This window comes from Phyllostomus discolor, chromosome 1, assembly GCF_004126475.2.
Source record: "Phyllostomus discolor isolate MPI-MPIP mPhyDis1 chromosome 1, mPhyDis1.pri.v3, whole genome shotgun sequence".
Lineage (NCBI taxonomy): Eukaryota > Metazoa > Chordata > Mammalia > Chiroptera > Phyllostomidae > Phyllostomus > Phyllostomus discolor.
This window is the reverse complement of record NC_040903.2, coordinates 80369073-80391272: the sequence shown is the minus strand read 5'-3', so window position 1 is coordinate 80391272 and position 22200 is coordinate 80369073. Positions and strand designations below refer to the sequence as shown.

At 40.2% G+C, this 22200-nt stretch overlaps 1 pseudogene; it reads left to right on the top strand.

The window, feature by feature from the left end:
* The first annotated feature begins 20639 nt into the window (after positions 1–20639).
* Positions 20640–21141, top strand: LOC114491956 (annotated as a pseudogene).
* Positions 21142–22200: the final 1059 nt, after the last annotated feature.

Sequence of the window (22200 nt, the reverse complement as noted above, 5' to 3'; positions counted from 1 at the left end):
TGAGGGTGGCCCAGGTGATGCTCAAGTGAAGCCATTGATTGTTGGGATCTGCCCTGCCTGGTCTTAGGGAACTGTAACAGCCCTTGGCTAAGGCTGAGTAAGAGGTCTCTGAACCAGGAGACACTAAGGAGATAAAATGTATTTCCCTGGCATGAACACTGCTTGTTCTAATGCCTGGCTTCCTTTGTATGATCCGTAGTCAATGAGGGGTAACAATTCTCTAAGAAAAAGTATGAACCTAAGACAGGTGCAGTCACATGTGAATGCCCTAAGGGGAGGGACTCAATGGGCTGTGGAAATGAAGGGGTGATTGACATCAACCCCTACCCCTTGTCTTTGTCAAATCCTGAGTCCTTGAGAAGTCCAAGTCTCCTGTCTGCCTTTGTCTCCTCTGCTGGACTCAGGCCTGCAGAAATAACAAGGGAGGTGCAGTCCAGACCAGAGTTGGAGGAACTCCGGGGTAATCAAGCCTGAGACATACAATATGCAAAATACTGTGAGAACTGCTTGCTGGGGATGCTCTTTAATTAGAATATGAAGGCACAGGCAAGAAATGAAACTAAGCTTTTAGGTCCTGTAGTCTATTTAAATGATAATACCCCAAAATCTCAGCCCACAATCCTGGGGGGGACTCTGCCAGCCCCTTTGAAAGCTAACTACTTGTTCCATCTTCCCTGCCAGACTGTAAGGCAAAACCTGTATCTGTAGTCTTAATAAAAGCCTGCTTGGGCGGGAAAATGGGGCACTCTCCCCTAGAGATAGAGGCCATTTCATCCCTACTCCTCCACAGGACTCGTCATCCATGTGTATGTTTTCTCATGTTTTGACCATCTGCAGCAGTGATAGATACGGTGGCCCTGTATCGACCACAATTGATTAGCAGGAGGGCTCTGGAATATATCTGCGACAGGGGAGAGCAGGCCTTGTTCAGGGAAGAGAATGGAAAGCTCTGTTGGGGGTGGGGTTCGGGAGAGCTGCCCATGCTCTTCTTGCTGTAGCAGTTTGTGGTCCTCTGCGGGAGGAGAGAGCACATGAAGACAGAAAAACAAACTCAGTGTGGTCTCCCTGTAGCAGTCTTTGTCCTGCTTCTTTGTGATACAGGAGAGGAGAGGGTGGGCCTTTCATCATGTCTAGGCCCTTCTGACAATGACTGAGGCACATTTAGACAAAAGAGCTGTGCCTTTGAAGACACATTCTTGAAATGCTAACTTGACTCCTCAGCATATGGTGGATGGGAAAAAGAACCCACAGAAGGAGTAGGAGCAGGACCAGGAGAGTAAGGTGGCTTCTCAGGTAAAAGATGTGTTCTGGGTCAGAGTCCGTGCTTGCATTTCCTCCTATTATGATTGGATTACAAATCATCAACCTTTCCTTCTTTTCTTTGATGTTGTTTGATAGTGAGATTGTATTTTTCGTACTTCTTTCATCTTATATTTATGATTGTCAAGGGCAGTATTTTCTGCTCAGTCATTTTCTCCTTTGTCCCAGGTCCTTCTGTACATTCTTTTTATCTAGGCTTCCCCAAGTCAAGAAGTCCTGTCTATAATCAATAATCATCAAACTCTGAACTCATCTCCTCTGTGACAGGTCAACCTTGGACCACAGTCATGTGCAATATATTTTCTGGGTTGATCTCAGAGGCTCGGGTATTGCTGGAACAGGGATATATAAGGTTAAGTTCATATAGTTGCAGCATCACCTCTGTAGATCAGAGGTAAGAAAATGTAGATTTTCCAGTGAGAATCACTGTGAAAGTTCTGAAAAACAACAGTCAGTAGAATAGACTTTGTCACTCACTTAATAAGAAAGTCTTGATGTTTAATTACACAGTCAGTGTACTGTATATGAGAGGTACCTGTGTATTGACATTGAAAACCTGAATGTTTACTTATGATTATGTTCATATAATGACTTTCTTATTTATGTATTTCACCAGTAGTGTTTCACCATTAAGGACATATCTTTCTGCATGCCTCAGTCACTGAATATCCATTGTTCCAATCCACCCAATAGTCACCTGGCTGAGATGCTCTCTTCAGTGAAGAGTTACTTGTTTTTCTTTATCATTAACAAGAGTTTAGCAGTGAATTATTGAGGGATGTGAAAAAACTATCCCATCATCTCGACACTTTTGTTGTCTTTTCAACTTCTGTTTGCTTTGGAAAATTAAGGCCCTACATTTATTCATAGAGATCATTGGCTTTTGACATGAAAGATGTAATCAGTGGGGACTTGTTCCTGTAGATTTTTGTTACATTGCCCACTCATGTCACAGACATACTCTACATTATCACATTTTATATTTTCAGAAAAACTTACAGGAATCATGTTGTAAACATATGTTCAATTCAAATAAACTGGTAAGATCTAGCTCTGCACTAATGATACAAAAACATTCTCAAAGAAATAAGCTTCTAAGTAACCATAGTTCTAACTCCTTTTCTATCGGTATGTGTGTATTTCTCTTTATTGTATTTATAAAACACACAGGGTATCTTGGAGTGACAGACTCACCATATTTACAGAATCACAAAATAACCTTGATTTACATTGATATAAAAATGGTATGTTCTACTTCTTTCATTTCTACCAAGTTTCCACATGTAGAAGTATGTGTGACTGTATGCATAAAATGTTAACAATTGAGTTACTTTGTCTTTTTACTATTTTAAGGTGTTTTCATTCTTCTCAATTAGAAAAAGAGCAGTGAACATCCATGAAGTCTGTAGGTGTATTTGGCTATGTTTCCTTGAAAATCGTAGCTCAAATTTTGAGTAAAACAAAAAGGTTATCTTTTACTGCATGTTTCAGAAAATACTCTCATATCAAGAATAATCTTGTTCTCAAAGTAACTATACTAAATTTTCAAATAAAGTTCTGGCTGCTGTATTTCTTACATCTTGAGAAATGCAAATTTTATACAATTCATTCAACTGCAAATCATGTGTGACTTGTTTTCTGTGCCTTCCTCTTTGTGCCATTGAGAAGTATGGCACATGGCACAGAGACCTTGGCTTCATTAGTGAAGAATTATCTTGTCACTGCCAGCCAAAATGAAGGTATAGGTAGACATCCTTGGCTTTCTTGCACAAACAAAAGGATAGCAACCAATTTAAAAAGAACAAAACAGCAGAAGTGACAGATTGACAGGTTTGGAAATTGGACAACCAAGGAGATGAAGAAGAAACATTCATCCAGACTGATAGGAGGGACAGAGATAGTCAGAGTTTTGATGATTTGTAGGAAGATGTCGGCTGGCACACCAGGTGTATGAGGCAGCAGCTGGTGGACTCCGGTTGTGAGGCGGCAGTTGGTGGACCAGGTGGTATTGCATTCATGTCCACATAAACCAGGAGAACAATCGGGAAAGAAGACAGACAATGCAATCTAGGGTTCCAGCATGGGAACCTGAAGCCACAAAACGTGTGGCTATAAAACCTGTGAAGGTTGCAGGAGTGGAAGAAACTCGGAGTCTTGGAGAAGACTCTGTTGCAGGGCCCCATGCTATCCGAGGATGTACACAAAACCACTCAACACAGAATCATCACCAGAAAGGGCAATTTTCTTGATGGTATTGGAAGAATTGAGTAAAAGCTGGGTCAGAGATGAGCTAGCAGGATTGTTCCCTCTCTGACGCCTCCCCGTCAAACAACACCACAACCCAGCAAAGTGGGTTGTCCTGCCATGGATAAAATAACTAAGGTTCCATCCCTTGGGATGGAACAGGTGAAACAAGACAAAGAAATATGGCCCAAATGAAAGAACAGATCAACATTCCAGCAAAAGTTACCTGGATTCTGTAGCTTAGGGAATGAAGTGACAGCCTGTGAACCAGAGTGTTACCAGTCCGTATCCCATTCAGAGCACATGCCTGGTTTGCTGGCCAGGTCCAGTATGGCACACGCTGCAGGCAACCACTCATGGATGTTTCTCTTGATCACTTTCTTCCTCCCAACTCACTCTGTAAAAACAAATAAACTGTTTTTTAAAAGAACTAAGGACTTTCTAGGTAGCCAACAAAACAGATGCAGATTTCACAACACTCATAATTAGGACAGTCACAGAAACGTTTGAGTAGAGCTGCAAAATAAAGGAGGAAGTGCAGGCTCTGCAAGGTGAAATACAGAATCATATACAGGGTACCAACAGGGAAAGGAATGAAACAGGGACTCAAATCAATAATTTGGACCAGAAGGAATAAATAAACATTCAACCAGAGTAGACTGAAGAAAAAATGGTTAAAAAATGAGGATTGGCTGAGTTAGCTCTGGGACTACTTGAAACCTTTCCAATCCTGTTTTTCGAGGTGTCAGAAGGAGAAGAGTAACAGCACAAAATGGAAACCTGTTTTGAAAAACTTACTGAGTCCGGTGGAGGAAAAGACATGCAAGTAAGGGAAGCTCACAGAGATTCAAAGAAGTGGGACCCAAGAAGGAACACACCAAGACACATCAAATTTCATTGCCCAAGATAAAAGATAAGAAGAGAATCTTAAAAGCAACAACACAAAAACAGTTACTACAAAGGGGTTCCCAGAATACTCACAGCTGATTTGTCAAAAGAAACATTGCAGGCAAGAAGAAAATGGAAAGAAGTATTCAAAGTCATGTAAGGAAGGGACCTATGTCTAAGATTAACCTAACCAGCAAAACTATCACTTAGAATGGAAGAGCAAATCAAGTGCTTCCCAGATAAGGACAGGTTAAAGGAATTCATCACCACCAAGACTTTATGTGAAATGTTCAAGGCACTTAACTTAAGGAAAAGAAGATGATCAAAATATGAACAATGAAATGGCAGCAAACTCACAACATTAACAACGGAACTATAGAAGCAAAACCAAGAGAAAAATAAACTAAGCAAAAAACTAGAAGAGGACCAAAATCCCCGAAATGTGAATCATATAGAGGTCGGCGGCAAGGGAAGAATGGGGGAGAAAGATACAGGGAAGAAGAAGCATAAATGCTGGGTACAAAATACACGGGAAATTCAAAACAGTATACTAAATGAGCAGTCATAGAATTATTTGTATGATCCATGGGCATGAACTTAGTGGTGGAAGCATGCAGGGAAGGGGGCTGCAGGCAGAGGGGGATAAAGCACAAAAATAAGGGACAATTATAAGAGCATAATCAATAAAACATACTTAAACAAGTGAGATTGTAAAAATATGTGAAAACACAGGCCTCGAGGACAACTACTAAAGCACAATCTGCATTTTAACACAACTATATCTTTGTTGCCTGAATGAAACCTAAAGTAGTTACTTAAACTTACAACTCACCATGCCTTTAGTAGCTGAGCAGTATACACAGCTGTTTTTGAATGATACAATGACAACACTCAACAATCCATATGCCTGTGTGTGTTCCTTCATTTTAAAAATTTAGTTTCCTGAAAAGTAATGTCTTTGCATTGGATTTGTAGGCATGTACTATCCTCATTTGTTGATGTTACAAAATACATTAGAATGTTAGAGAGTCAAAGTGGCCTTCCTGAATGATTCGGTAAGGTCAAGACCACCTCTAACACTTCTCCTGTTAGATGACAGTGAGAACTCTTTTGTGTCTCCTTGGTAAATGTGCCTCATTTTTTTTTTTATTTAGCTCCCTTTGACCTTCAAGGATGTGTCAGTAGATTTCTCTTGGGAGGAATGGGAATGTCTGGACCCAGGTCAGCGGAAATTGTGCTTGGATGTGATCCTGGAGAATTACAGTAACCTGGTCTCCCTGGGTGAAGCTGACTGCCTTCACAGTTCCCTCTCCACACACAGAACTTTGCTTTCTTTATTTAATATCTTTTTTGGACTCCACTTTTTCTGGTAGACTTTCAGATTCATGCTCACAATGGAGAATTTGTAGGTTTTTTCATGCAGAACATAAAGAGTTTGAGAACTATAGTAATTAGGAAATCATTGTCTGAAAAATTGACCTGCTGTTCAAATAATTAAGGTGCTGTCAGCAAACAGGATTTTGGGAAAATGGTCTTCTAGAATTTTTTTTTAAATTTTCCTTCAGTGTTCTTAAGTAAGCACAATGTAGATTGGAAATCTAATGTAGATTGGGGAATCTATAAAAAATAATAATATTTACTTTGTACAAAGGTCTTGTTGTTTCTAAGCCTGTGGTGGTCACATTTTTGGAGCAAATGAAGGAGCGCTGGGATGTCTGCAGAAAGACATCAATATCAGCCCCCCCCCCACAGGGAGGTGGAAATAGAAATGCAGATGTCCCAGGTGAGAAACCCAAGGGTCACAGAGCAAACCAGACCTTCAAGTGTGGTTTGGGAAGCTGTGCTTCAATTGAAACAATTTTGAAAAGCTCAGGCTTATTTCTGTTGCTGTCATAGAGGGTCATCTGATTTTCATCAGTGGCCCCAGGCTCCTACATGCTTTCAGAATTCTGTTATTACTCCCCTGATCTGTGTTATCCTATTAGCACTTTTGGCCAAATCCCTCCCTCTCTAAAAATAAATAAGTACTATCCATAAAAAACCTATGCAGTGTATACAATTAAGTTATTTTTGAACTCTAGGGTCACCAACTTCTGGCTCCTCTTTCATTGCTTTGTGGATTTGGAAAATCTGTTCATGTTGCTGAGAAATTGGACTTTGAGCCTCGTTTCTCTTCTAAGTTTTGTTTTTCTGCCAAGAATGGGGTTCGTGAAGGAAGTGGTTGAGATCCTGGAATTTGACGTAGAAGTCCCAGGAATCCTGGGTACAGGGGTCATTTTTGTGTAATGCAATATTTAACACTGTGGAGGCTTCAAAGAAGACCCTACAAAGTTTAGACTCACTGATGTTCTTGTAGCACAAAGTTCCTTCCTAATCAGAGACAATCTACTTTTCTGTTTGACTCCAAAATGTCCTTGTGCAACTGTACTGTAGTTTCTTAATCCATTCATTTACTTATGGGAACTTAGTTTGCTTCCAGCATTGGGCTATTGTAAAGTGTGCTGCTATAAACATTGGGGCTCATAGTTTGTTTCAAATGTGTGTGTCAGGGTTGTTAAGGTCAAAGGGGTTCCCAACCTTTAGGACAGCATAATGATAATGAAATAAGCCAGGCAGTGAAAGACAAGTACCATATGATCTCACCTTTAAGAGGAAACTAATCAAAATAGACAATTAGGCAAAATATAACAAGATATATTGATATAAGGAACAAACTGAGAGTGAGCAGAGGGCAGATAGGAGGGGATAATGGGGGAAAGAGGGGTAGGGTTTTCAGAAACATGTATAAAGGAATCATACAAAAAATAAAGGGGGGTAAGATCAATATGGGGAAGTAGGGATGGCTGTGTGTGGGGAATGATGAGGAAAATGAAGACAACAGCATTTGAACAACAATAAAAAAATGTGGAAAGAACATGTCAATTTAGTTTGCCTGTGCCACTGAGTGAGAAGTATAGAGCGTGCAGAGGGCAGATCCAGCCTGTTTGAGAGATTTAGGAGAGTGGGCACCATGAGGCAAGAGGGGCCATTTGTATGCAAAAGACACTGGATATGGTTTGGGTGAATTCTCTACTGGAGTGGATCACAATCTCAGGGAATCACTAGGACAGGGCTGTAGCATTAGCCAGGTAGGTGAGGACTCAGATACAGTGCCCTCTAGGTCTGTTGTGGGGAGGGCTCAGCAGGGAAGAATGGCCTCAGATGACTTCTGTGTGGAAGAATGCTGCCCCTATGCCTAAGCCCTGAAGCCAGACAGTTGAGACCCTCCCTGAATGTCCCTAGCACCTTTCAATCTGCTGTCCCAAGGCTGAAGGTCAGAGCTTGTAAGTCCCTGTAAGTCTGTGGCAGGCCCTTTACGAGAAAGACTTAGACTCCAGCATCTCTGAGTCTCAAAAAACTATTTGTGCTGCTGGTTTTCCAGCATGATTCCTTTTATATGACAAATTCTCCAAACATGTTGGTTGATTTTTTAAGCATTTATCTGCATGTTTGGAAAGTAAATGATAGTTTTAAGATCAGTACTTAAGACACTGTGGGATGCCATTCAAATATAAATCACCATATGGCAATCACCATTAAATTTAAGTGTGCATTTGTCTGTTTTTTTTTCCCTTACATTGTTCAGTTTGGACTTATCTTGTTTCTTTCTGTGCATTTTTAATGTCCAGTGGCTGCTTGATCCTTTCAGTTACAAACATAATTTTCATTTTTTATTTGTCCATGGCTGAATTTCTATTCTCTCTATGTCAGATATAAACTTTTCTAAATATGCCCCACCTGGTGTTGGTCCCTGGCTTGAGGGCTGGCTTGGGAACCAAAGTTTCCTGGTTTGATTCCCAGTTGGGGCACATACCTGAGTTGTGAGCTAGGTACCCAGCAGGGGGCCCCTGTGAGGCAAACTCAAATTGAGGAGGTCCCCTCCACTCCCCTCTGTGTAAAAATAAATAAATAGAATCTTTAAAAAAACTGCATTTGTAAATTGAATGTAATGTTTGACAAGATTCGATCTGTGCTTTCCTGTCCCTCTGTGGCAACCTGTGCCTGTGTTGTTATCTGTCATGCTGTGCTCTGAAGGGATGTCCAATACATTGCCCAGCTAGCAATCCCAGCCTGCATAGGAGGGCGGTGCACAGCTTCACTAGTTAGGTCACAGAGCATACACCTGCCCCACCACAGTGTCCACATGGGTGCTCGGGTATGACCTGTACAATGCCAGTGATTACACAGTGCCTTCTATGGGGAATCCCTTGTGAAAACTGACATTCAGATCATCTCAGGCTAGCTGGTGCTATGGAAATGTCACTCTATGTTCTGACTTATCTCCAAACACCTTGTACATGTAGCACCTGAGGTCATAGAAGATTATGGAGGAAGTATTGGTGTTGTATTGTTCAATTTTGGCAAAGGAAAGTTTGAAGTTCAAAAGGGTGAGCACATTGTAGGGCGCATTTGTGAATGAGTTCATTATCCAGAAATAGAGGAAGTTCAAGATTTCATTGATGCCAAACAGGGTTCCAAAGGCTTTGAATCCAATGGAAAGAACTGAATCTATGCAAGGACAGAAAATGACAAAACATACTTTAAAAAAAAAAAAAAAAAAACACTAAGAACCTTTTAGTGTTTTTGTGTTTTGGTGCTTAATCAAGCTTTAGCTTCCAAAAACACTTAGTTCTGGACTTATGGCCAAGATGGAGGTGGAGGTAAACACAATGTGCCTCCTTTCACAACCAGAAGAAGGACAATGATAATTTAAAAACAGAACAACCAGAACTGACATAAAATCGGAGAGTATGGAAGTCCAACAACCAAGGAGTCAAAGTTGACACATTCATCCAGACTGGTAGGAGGGGTGGAGTCTGGCAGCCAGCATGGAGAGGACTTGCAGCAAGGTGGTGGCTAGAGGACTGGGGCAAACGAGGTGGTGGCTGGTGGATCCAGCGAGGCAGCAGATTGTAAAAATGAGTGCACAGGATGCAGGTAGCCGACAAGGAAGTGGCTGGCAGACCAAGCAGTCTCACATTCTTGAGAAGATAAACCAGGTGAAACAAAGTGGGACCAGGACAGACCCCACAACCCAGAGTCCAAGCTCAGCAAAATAAAGGCTCAAACCACTGATTGAAAACACCTGTGGGGATTGAGGCAGCAGGGGGTGAAACTCTGAGTCTCACAGGAAAGTTTGTTAGAGAGACCCACAGGGACCTAGAACTTATTTAAAACCACCCACAGAGGAATAAGCACCAGAAGGGCCCACTTTTCTTGTGGGAAGCAGGAGAAGTGACCGAAATGTGGCAGAGAGTGGAGCAAGTGCCATTGTTTCCTCTATGACCCTTTCCCCACATGTAGGGTTACAACCCAGCAACATGGGTTACCCTGCCCTGAGTAACACATAAGGCTCTGCCTCACACAATGTAACAGGTGCATCAAGACAAAAAAAAAAAAAAAATGGCCCTACCAAAAAAAAAAAAAAAAAGATAAAATCTCCAGAAAAAGAAAAAAATACAACAAAATGACAAAGAGATAGCCAACCTATCAGATGCACAGTACAAAACATTGCTAATCAGATGGTCACAAATTAGAAGAGAAAAAAAAATGAAGCTACACTAAGTGAAATGAAGGAAAATGTACAAGGAACCAACAGTGACAGGAAGGAAACTTGGATTCAGATCCACAGTGTGGATGAGAAGGAAGAAAGAAACATCCAATCAGGAAAGAATTAAGAAACAAGAATTCAAAACAATGAGGAGAGGCTTAAGAATGTCCAAGAGATCTTTAAACATTCCAGCATCCTAATTATAGGGGTACCAGAAGGACAAGAGGAAGAGCAACAAGTGGTAAAGTTATTTGCACAAATAATGGATAACTTCCCCAATCTGGCAAAGGAAAGAGACTTCCAGGAAGTCCAGGAAGCTCAGAGTCCAAAAGAAGTCCAAGGAGGAACACACCAAGGCACATCGTAATTACACTAGCCAAGATAAAATTATGGAGAAAAGCCAAGAAACAGCAAGAGATGAAGAGATAGTTACCTACAAAGGAGTTCTGAATAGACCGTCACCTGATTTCTCAAAAGACACCTTTGAGGCAAGAAGGGGATGGAAAGCGGTATACAAGTAGTGAAAAAGGCAAGGACCTATATCCAAGATTGCTCTATCCAGCAAAGGTTTCATTTAACATGGAAAGACAGATAAAGTGATTCTCAGATAAAGTCATGTTAAAGAAGTTCATCATCACCAGCCATTATTATATAAACTGTTAAGAGGATTTATCTAAGACAAAGAAGATAAAGAATATTAACAGTAAAATGACAGCAAACTCACACTTATTAACAACCACAGCTAAAACAAAGTCAAAAGTAAACTAAGCAAACAACTAGAACAGACAGGAACAGGACCACAAAAATGAATATGACATGGAAGGTTCTCAACAGGGGAGTGGGAGGCAGACACAGGGAAAAAATAAAGGGCATAAGTAGCATAGATTGTAGGTAGAAAATATAGTGAGGTTAACAATAGTCTGGGAAAAGTAAAAGCCAAAGAACTTATAGGTATGACCCATGGACATGAACTAAAAGGGGGGAATGTGGGTTGGATGGGTGTGCAGAGTGCAGGGGAGTAAATGGGGGAAATGGGACAACTGTAACAGCATAATCAATAAAATATATTTTAAAATACTTAGTTGTCTTCTTGACCAAGGACAGGTAAATTTTTGTGTAGTTCTGCATTTAAATGTTGTATAAATCTGAATGGTAACCTAACCCAGATTAATTTTTCAGTCAACTGTCCATCAGTAACTGATTCCCCCCACAACACTGTCATGTCATTTATTAAGTGTCCCCCCTTGAGCAGCTTATTTTTTAGATAGCTTCATAAATAGTAAGCAAAGCTTGCAGAAGGCTGTACTTGAACAACATTAATATGAATCAATCAATCAATCAACCAATCAGTAAATTACCTTGAAAAAAGAGAAAAAAGTAAATGATAAGCAAACCATTTATACAATGGATTTGCATTTTTTCACAGATCATTGCATAAACTGAACTAAAAGATAATGAAACATTAAGAAAAAGAAACAAGTTATAGGTTTATATATATATTTTAAATTTGGATAAGAAACCATGCAAATAAAAATCTACTTTCTTGCCTATCTCTAACGGTACAGTTAAGTCATATTAAGTATACTGCTTTAATTGTGTATCTGAATTCTGGAAACCTCCATTTGGCAGAAATGTGCCAATATCCATGAAAAAAAAAAAAAAAACACTTTCTCATTTTACTTAAAACCAACGACCAGGTCACTACCTTTTATTTTCTCTGAGCTGAACTCCATTAGATCTCATCAAAGTGGAGGACTGTAGCCCGTGTCTTTGTGACTCATGTGCTTCACTCAGAACATGTAGTTTGACTTGGTGGTGTCAGATGAAAACATGGTTTCTATTTCCTGGCAGAGCAGTATCCCATCGTGTGTGTGTGTGTGTGTGTGTGTGTGTGTGTGTGTGTATTACATTTTTTTATCTTTTTAAAAGTTTGTATCTGTTTATTTTTAGAGAGGGGGAAGGTCAGAAGAAAGATAGGGAAACACCAATTTGTGTTTGCCCCTCATCTGCCCCCTAGAGGGAACCTGGCCCACAACCTAGAGATGAGTCTTCACATGGCATTAAACCAGCAACTCTGTTGTTCATAGGCCAGCAGTCCATCCGGGAACCACCCTGACTGGTATCAGAAGCTGAAACCCCCACCTATGGTAAGGCTAAGGGAACACCCTTGGAACTGTAAGCCAGCAAGGAGACAAAAGTTTATCTCCCTGGCAGGAATGCTGCTTCTGCTGCTTCATTCATAACTGAACCCCAAAGCTTGGTCGGTTAGCCAAAGACAGGTAAGATTCCCCAAGGGGGGAACAACCTAAGACAGGCATGATCACTTGGGAGGCCCCCCAAAAGAAGGACTTTGGAGGCTGCAGCAAAAGGGGGTGATGGACCCTGGCTCCTCAGCTTTGACATAGCCTGAGTTCTCATCTTCTGGGAGAAAATCTCCTTATCTCTTGGTTGCCTTAGTTCCAGTGCTCCACCTAAGCCTGAAACAATGACAGGGTGTTGCAGCTCTGTGCTGAAAAGGGCAGATTCCATGGGTGATCAGGCCTAAGAAAGAATATATAAATTACTGTGAAGCCTGCTTTGTTTAGAATGCTATCAGTTGAATGAGAAGGGTCCTAGGAGGAAGTCTTACAGTTCTTTTACCCCAACTCAAAATAGACCCTCAGATTTCCTTGTTTTCTATGGTTCCTTACTTCCCCCTAATGAGTACTGTACTTTAACTGAATTATTATGCAAAATGAGCCTAATAAAAGCAGGTATGGACGGTAAATCAGCATGCTCCTCACTAGAAGGGGTGGCCATTGTGTTCCTACTTCTCCACAGAAATTAGTTTGTCTCTATGCATGTTTTTTCTCATGCATTTTTCGTGGAGCCATCTGCAGCATTCCATGATCACTGCTGGCTGGTGGCCCACACATCACCACTGAGCCACAGCAGCCAGTGCTATATATACTACATTTTTAAATATATTAATCCATAGACCTGTGGGTAGTTTCTACCCACCAGGGTTTTGTGAATAGTGCTTCAGTTGACACAGGTATGCAAATGTCTCTCGTAAATCTTGAACTGAGCATTTTTGGGGTGATATAACCCCTTACCTTTGTGTGTCTAGATGACTCTAACCAACTGTGCACTGGGTCAAACAGATGAAATTGTCTTAATTCGATGAGGTTAGGTTTTTCATGTCTTGATATATTAGTTCTTTAGTACAAAACAAGATTTCATTTTATATAATTCAGTTTACTTATCTATTCGCCTATTGACAGATCCCTTCTTGTTTAGAATTTGTGGAATTTATGGATGAAGCTTCTAAAAACAGTTCCTTGTAGGCTTTTGTATAGATAAACGTTTTAGCTCCTTGGTTCAATACTATGGAGCGTACTTTGTGGACTACATAATAACTGTATATTCAGTTGTGTGAAGACTTCCAAACTCTTTACAAGTGGCTGTAGCATTTTTCATTTTCACCAACAAGGAGTGAGAACCCTGTTTGTTCCACACCCACAGCAGCATAGGCTCTTCTCAGTGATCTGGATTCTGACCGTTCCCATAGGGGTTTCATGATGCTTGAATGTGCATTTTCTTTTTTTTTTTTTAAGATTTTATGTATTTATTTTTAGAGAGGGAAGGGAGGGAGTAAGAGAGAGAGAGAGGTAAACATCAATTTCCGTTTGATGGGGGCTGTGGCCTACAACAAAGGCATATGCCCTGACTCAGAATCAAACCTGCGACACTTTGGTTCTCAGCCCATGGTCAATCCACTGAGATACACCAGCCAGGTGAATGTGCACTTTTTAAAAATTTTCCCTTTTAATATCTATTATGAAAAAGACATGAAATATGGAGAGTCTTCTGGACACCACCTCCTTATCTATCATTTTATAGTTACTTGTCTATTTGTAGAGATGGCTAATGGAGAAGGGAGAGAAATATCAATACATAAGAAACACACTGATCAGTTACCTCCCACACACAACCAAATGGGGATCTGGCACACAACCCAGGGCTATGCACTTAACAAGATTCAACCTTTTGCTTCAAAGGCAGGTGCTCAGTCCACTGAGCCACACAAGTCAGGGCTTACAAATATTTTTTTTTTCAGCTCATGGCTTCTCTTTTTTCCTCATGATGGTCATTGCCTTTCGGTTTGTTTGTTTTATTCCTTACTGTTTACTTTTAGACATGGTGTAAATGTTAATACTAAGAATTGAGAGACAATGTTTGTTAATATATGCCTTGAAAAGTATTCAGTGGACCTAGCTGGCATGTCTCAGTACATAGAGTGGCAGCATCCCAGCCAAAGGGTCCCCAGTTGGATTCAAATCTAGGGCACATGCATGGGTTATGAACCAGAACTTCAGTAGGGGTTGCGCAAGAGGCAACCACACATTGATGTTTCTCTCTCTTTCTCTCTCTGTCGCCCGCTCTAAACATAAATAAATACAATCTCTATAAAAAGTGTACAGTGTATACCATTATGTTTCCTTCATTGTTCAATAACATGAAAGTTATATTTGCAGTCTTTTTTTCTCATGTTTTCAAAAACACACCATGAGTCATGGCTACAAGGAGATGTTTTGAGATATATATATATATTTTTTTTTCACATTAAACAAGGTCTGTTCAGAAGGTATCCAGACATATACTATGAAAACTAAAAACATTTACTGAAAGGGATACAAGAAACACTACACATAGGACAATGACACCTCACTGGGTTTCAAAGTAGGCACCTTGGGACCTTAAACAGTTTTCCCAGGTACCATCAGCTGCCGTGTCATATTTTCCTGAATGGCATAAACAGTGTGAAATCTCTTTCTTTTCAAAGGTGATTTTAGTTTTGGGAAAACTAGGAGTTGTATGGCACCAAATGTGGGCTATAGGGAAGCTGAGTGACCTGGGTGATTTGATGTTTCACTAAAACACTCTGCATGAGATATGATGCATGAATAGTGCCTTCTAGTGATGAAGTTAACATTCTCCAGTTGCCCATCATGGCAGTCTTTGAGCCATCAGAGTAGTCCATGGAGAAATGTTGAACCTTATCAGATGCAGATCCATGGCTCTACTCTCCCAGTCATTTTCGATATGAAGCTCCAAAGTACACGTGATGACTCATCAGTGTCTACTGCCCCCACTGAGTACTACAGTGAAGTCACCTTTCACACATTCACATTCCAGTCCACTGTCCTTGGCTGCCAGGATACATTGATGAGTAGCACACCTTTCTTGTTATGTTATACTAACAATTGTTGGACTTTTCCTGGAACACCTCTATTGTCACGAAAATAAAATCATTTTTCATTCTATTCTTCATCTCTACTATTGTAAATAATGCTACAGTTGATATAAAGGTGTATATGCCATTTGAAATGTGTGTACTCATACTCTTTGGATAACACCCACAAATGGAATTGCTGTCCTGTGCTACTTGTTTCTAACTATTTGAGGAACATCCAGCTTGTTTTCTTCAGTGGCTGCACCGATTTCTTTATAATCTCACCAACAGTGCATGAGGGTTCTCCTTTGCCCTCATGATTGCTGGTAGTCATTCTTTGATGATTTACTGAGCATTGCCATTGTGAGAGGTGTGTTGTGGTATTTCCTTGTAAACTCTATTTGCATTTATCTGATGATGAATGGTACTGAACACCTTTTCATATGTCTATTGTCCATCTTTATGTCCTCTTCATAGAAATATCTCTTGAGGTCCTCTGCCCATTTTTTCTTGTATTGTATGCTATTTATATTTTTTCATTTTTAATTTAATTCATTTATTTTTAGAAAGGATAATGAAGAGAGAAAGAGAAAGAGAGAAACCGCGATGAGTGTTTGTCTCTTACACACCTCTAATTGGGAAAGTGGCCCACGTTAAAAGGTGTTCTTTTATTGAAGAGTTAATAGATTTCCTTTATCATTAATGAAACTGTAGCAGTGAATTATTGAGGGATATGAAAAAAATATTGCACTTCAAGCAGACACTTTTGTTGTCTTTTTAACTTCTGTTTGCTTTGGAAATGAAGGACTTACAATTATTTCATGGAGATCATTGGTTTCTGACATGAATGATGTAATCAGTGAGGTTGTATTACTGTACACTTTTCTTATTTTGCACACTCATGTCGCTGACACACTCTACATGATCACTTTTTATATTTTCAGGTGATTTTACAAGAATCATATAATAACTGTGTATATAATTGTACTTCAATTGTTAAGATCTAGCTCTCCACAAATGATACAGAAACATTTTCAAAGAAATAAAACACTAAGAAATAATAGCTCTAACTTCTTTCTATTATTATGTTTGTATTTCATTTTTTACTTTTTTTTCATTTTAATTTTTGTTCCAGTACAGTTTTGAGTCTTAAGCATTCCTCCAGAATAGTAGGAAGAAACAATAATAGAAAACATGAGGAGAGGCTGAGTGACCTCTGGGACAACTTTAAACCTTCCAACATTCTAATCATAGTGTTACCAGAAGGGGTAGAGGAAGCTACCAAATGAAAAACTGATTTGAAAAATAATGAAGGGAAACATACCATGTCTGGTGAAGGAAGGAGGCATGCAAGTAAAGGAAGCTCTGAGAGTCCCAAAGAAGTTGCACCCAAGGAGGAACACACCAAGACAGATCACAATTCCATGACCCAAAGCAAAAGACAAGGAAATAATCTTAAACCCAGCAACACAAAAGGAGTGTTACCTACAAATGGTTTCCCATGTCATTGGCAGCTGATTTGTCAAAAGAAACTTTGCAGGCAAGTAGGGGCTGGAGACAAGTATTTGAAGTCATGTAAGGAAGGGACATACATCCAAGATTAATTTAACCAGCAAAGCTATCATTTAGAATGGAAGGGCAAACAAATTGCTTCCCAGATAAAGTCAAGTTAAAGGAGATCATCATCAACAAGCCCTAATATGAAATGCTCAAGGCACTTAATCTAAGAAAAAGAACATGGTCAAAAATATGAATTGTGAAATGACAATAAATTCACACTATTAACACCTGAACCTATAAATCAAAACCAAAGTAAACACACAATAAACAAACAACTAGAAGAGGAATAAATTCACTGAAATGGAGATCCTATGGAGGGTGAAGAGTGGGCTAGGGGCCAGGGGAGAATGGGGGAGAAGGTACAGGGAAGAAGTATAAATGGTGGGTACAATATTGGGGGGAGAATTTAAAATAGTATAAGAAATAGAGAAGTAATAGAACTTATTTGTATGACCCATGGTCATGAACATATTCAGGCAATTGTAGAGCAAGGGGTTTGCAGGATGGATGGGGAAAAGGGGAGTAAAATGGGACAATTGTAACAGAATAATCAATCAAACATACTTAAAAAAGTGACATTCTGAAAAATGAGTAAACACACGCCTCACCCACAACTCTTAAATCAAAATGTGCATTAAAAAATGACATTATTTGTTCCCTGAATGAAACCTAAAGAAGTCACTTACACTTTCAACTCACCATGCCTTTTGTAGCTGAGAAGTATACACAGCTGATTCTGGATGATACAAATACAATACTCAATAATACATATGCTTGTGTGTGTTCCTTCATTTTAAAGTTTATTTTCCTGAATGGTAATGTCTTTGCATTGGAATTGTAGACATGTATTATCCTCACTTGTTGATGTTACAAAATACATTAGAGAGTGTCAGAGGGTCAAAATGGCCTTCCTGAATGATGCAGGATATCTCCTAGGTGAAAACCACTTCTAACACATTTCATGCCATATGACACTGAGGACAGTGCTGTGTCTCCTTCATAAATGTGTCTCTTTCTTTTTTCCAGGAACCTTTGACCTTCAAAGACGTATCAATAGATTTCTCTCAGGAAGAGTGGGAATGCCTAGACCCAGTTCAGTGGAAATTGTACTCAGATGTGATGTTGGAGAATTACAGCAACCTGGTCTCCCTGGGTGAGGCTGACTTCCTTCTCATTGTCTTCTCCAGCCACAAGATTTTTTGCATATAGCATCTTTTGCAGACTTGACTTTGTATGGTAGACTTTCAGGTTCATAATCACGAGAGAACTTGGAGGTTATATCCTGTAGAAAATAAAGGTTTCAAGAACTATGGTCCTTAAAAACCTGTTGAAAATGTATGTATTATTAGAACAATTAAGGTGTTTCAGAAAACAGGACTTTGCAAAATAATCTTCTAGAATATTTTACTTTTCCTGCAGTGTTCTTACCTAAGCACAAAGACTAGAAATTGGAATCTGAAAAAAAAATAATAACGTTTATTTTGTAGACAGGTCTGGTTGTTTTGAAGCCAGTCCTGGTCATATTTTGGAACAAATGCAGGAGAGCTGGGATGTTTCCAGAAAAAAAAAAATCAATATCCACCCCCCCAGGTGTGTGAGAGTGCAGATGCAGATGTCACAAGTGAGTAACACAAAGGTATCAGAGGATGTCAGAACTTCCAGTGTGGTTTTGAAGCTGTGCTTCAGTGGAGAGAATTTTGAAAACACAGGCTTATTTCTGTTGCTGTCATAGAGCGCCAGCTGGTCTCCAACAGTATCCTATGCTACTACATGCTTTCAGAATTCTGTTTTGACTCCAATGACCTCTGTTATCCTACTAGCAGTTTCCACTAAAGCCCTCCCTCTCTAAAAATAAATGCACACAATCTTTAAAAAGAGTGTTCAGTGTATACAGTTAAGCTATTTTGGGATTGTGATGGTAACCATGGCCAGACTCCTCTTGTATTCTATTGTGGACCTGAGATAATCTGTGCATGTTGCTCAGAATTTGTATGCTAAGCCTTCTTCTCTGTCTCTCTTTTTTTATTTCTTTTTGTGCATGAACAGGGTTTATGAAGGAAGTGCTTGAGATCTTGCAGTTTGTCACAGAAATCCCAGGAAGCCTGGGGACATGTGTCATGTTTTCATACTTACATATTTTAACCCCCTTGGGAATTCAAACAAGTCCCTACAAAGTTTATTCTTGTGGTTTTCTTGTATGACAATGCACCTTTCCAATCTGACAGAATCTACTTTTCGGTTTCACTAAAAAATGTCCTTGTGCTTGTGCACCTGTACTGGAGTTTTCTAATCCATTCATTTCCTGGTGGGCACTTAAGTTTCTTCCAGCATGTGGCAATTGTAAATTCTGCTGCTATGAACATTTGTGTGCATAGGTTCTTTAGAATAGGTGTGTCAGGGTTCTTAGGGTAAAAGGATCTCCTAACATTTGGGATAGCGTGGATGGATCTGGAGAACACTATGGTAATGAAATAATCTAGGGGGTGAAAGACAAGTACCACATGATCTCATCTATAAGAAAAAAAAATCAACAAAATGAACAAGCAAGCAAAATGTCACCAGAAACATGGACATAAAGAACGAACTGACAGTAACCAGAAGGGAGGTGGAAGGGATAATGGGAGTAGAGGGCAAGGATTTTCAGGAAGATGTACAAAGGACACTTGGAAAAAACTGAAGGTGGGGATCAATGTGGGGAAGTAGGGATGGCTGTGTGGGGGAGTGATGAGGAAAATAGAGACAACTGTACTTGAAAAACAATAAAATGTGGAAAGAAAATGTCCTTTTGCTTTCCCACAGCCACCGAGTGAGCAATACAGAGCATGTAGAGGGCAGATTCAGCCTCTTTGAGACATTTAGAAGAGTCTGCACCATGAGGCAATAGGGGCCATTTGTATGGAAAAACCTACTGGGTATGGCTTGGGTGAATTCTCAAGTGGAGTGGGGCAATGACTGTGGGAATCACGAGGACTGAGGGAATCACTACAGCATTAGCCAGGTTCGAGGGGATTCAGATATACCTTAAGCTCTTTTGTGGGGAGGGCTCAGCAGGGAAGAATGGCCTCAGATGACTTCTGTGTGGGAGAATGCCCCACCTCCAGCATAAGCCCTGAAGACAGGCAGTTGAGACCCTCCCTTAATGTTCATAGAACCTTTCAATCTGCTCTCCCAAGGCTGAATGTCAGAGCTTGTGAGTTTGTGTAAGTCTGTGTCAGGCCCTTTAAGAGAAAGACTTGGACTCCAGCATCTCTCAGTCTCAGTCAGTCATCATCTTACTGTTTTTCCAGGGTGATTCCTTATATATGATAAATTTTCCAAACTTGAACCTTTTAGGTTTTTTTTTTTTTTTTTTTTTTACATATTAGGAAAGTAAATGATAGTTTTAAGATCAGTACCTAAGACATTGCGGGACTCGATTCAAATGGTAATGAGCCATATGGCAGTTGCCATTAAATTGAAGAGCACATTTGTCTGGTTTTTCCTTACAGTGTTCATGAAGTATCTTGATTTATTCTGTGTTGCTTGATGGTTAATCTCTGTTTGGTCTTTTGAGTTACAGAAATAGTCTCCCTTTTATATCTGTCCATGATTGAATTCCCTTTGGGGGCACATGCATGGGTTATGAGCTAGGTACCCAGCAGGGGGCGCATGTGAGGCCACCTCACTTTGATGTTTCATGTTCCTCCTCTCCCCTCTGTATAAAAATAAATAAATAAAACCTTTTTTTAAAAAGCTGTTCTAAGTTGAATGTAATTTTTGAAATGAGATGATTCAGGCCTTCCTGTTTCTCTGTGGCAACCTGTGCCCACATTCTGCTCTGGCATGCCATGGCCTGAAGAGTTACACACCATCTCCTCCAGCAAGCAGTAGTGTCCTGCAGATGACCCTGGTTCAGGGATACCTTTCCTTCTGCTCTGGGAGCACGCCACCCTTGCGACCAGCAGGTGGCTGTGATCTGTACAGTACCAATGCTCACACACTGCCACCTATGGAGAAAGCCCTTGTGAAAACTGACATTCAGATCTCTCTTGCTGTTGTGTGCTGTTGGGTGCTATGGAAGAGTAGCTCCATGTTCTCACTTGGCTGAAAAACACTTCCTAGATGTAGCAGCTAGTGTCATAGATGAAGATTATGGAGGAAATACTGGTGTTGTACTGTTCAATTTTGGCAAAGGAAACTTTGAAGTTGAAAGGGTGACTGCATTGCACAGCTCATTTGTGAACAGGTTTATTATCCAGAAATAGGGGAAGTTCAAGATTTGGAAGACATTGAATGGGGTTCTGGAGGTTTTGATTCCACTAGAAAGAATTGCAATATATGCTGAGAACAGAAAGTAGCAAACATACTTTTTTTCTTAAAAATAATAAGCTTTTGTTTAGTGTTTTGTACTTCATCAAGCTTTAGCTTACAACACTACTTAGTTGTCTTATAACCAAGGAAAGGGTACATACTATTTTTCTGCATTTGATTCTTGTATAGATCTTCATGGAAACTTAACATAATTACTTTTTCAGTCAAATGTGTACCAGTTAGTGACTCCCCACAGAATTCTATTATTTAATTTAATAAATGCTGACCTGACATGACCACTGGCCTGCAGTGACCTCGGAACGCTGCAGATGGTCTGTTGAAACATGAGAAAAACATATCCAGAGACAACCAGGTCCTACGGGGAAATAGGGATGGAATGGCCACTCTCTCTAGTGGGGAGCATTTAGGCTACCCTCTCTAGGGGAGAGTGCCTTGTTCTCCCACCTCAGCAGACTTTTATTGGGTTCATTTACACAGAAATTCAAGTAAACTCATTAATTATTGCCAGGAAGTAAAAATAAAACGATAGATAACAAAGAAGTCTGAGGGCCTATTTTGAGTCAGGGCCAGATAGCTAAAGAGCTGTAAAAAGTTGAGGAAGACACTTCCTTCTTGCTTGGACCCTGATCATTTCATTGAGAGCATTCTAAACAAAGCAGGTTTCACAGGATTTTACATATTCTTTCTTAGGCCTGATCACCCTGGGAACCGGCCCTTTCCATCACAGGGCTGCACCACCCTGTGTCATTGTTTCAGGCTTAGGTGGAGCAAGGGAAGTAAGGCAGCCAAGAGGTTAGGAGATTTTCTCACAGACAATGAGGACTCAGGCTATGTTGATGCCTATGTGCAGGCGTCCATGACCACCTTTTGCTGTATCCCCAAAGTCCTTCCTTGGGGGCCTCCCATGTGATCATGCTAGTTTTAGGCCATTCCTCCCTTGGGGAATCTTACCCATCACTGGCTAACTGATCAAGCATTGAGAGTCAGACAGGGTGAAGAAAAATGAGCAGAAGTGTCACTCCTGACAGGGAGATAAGCTTTTGTCTCCTTGTTGGATTAAGGTCCAGGGTCA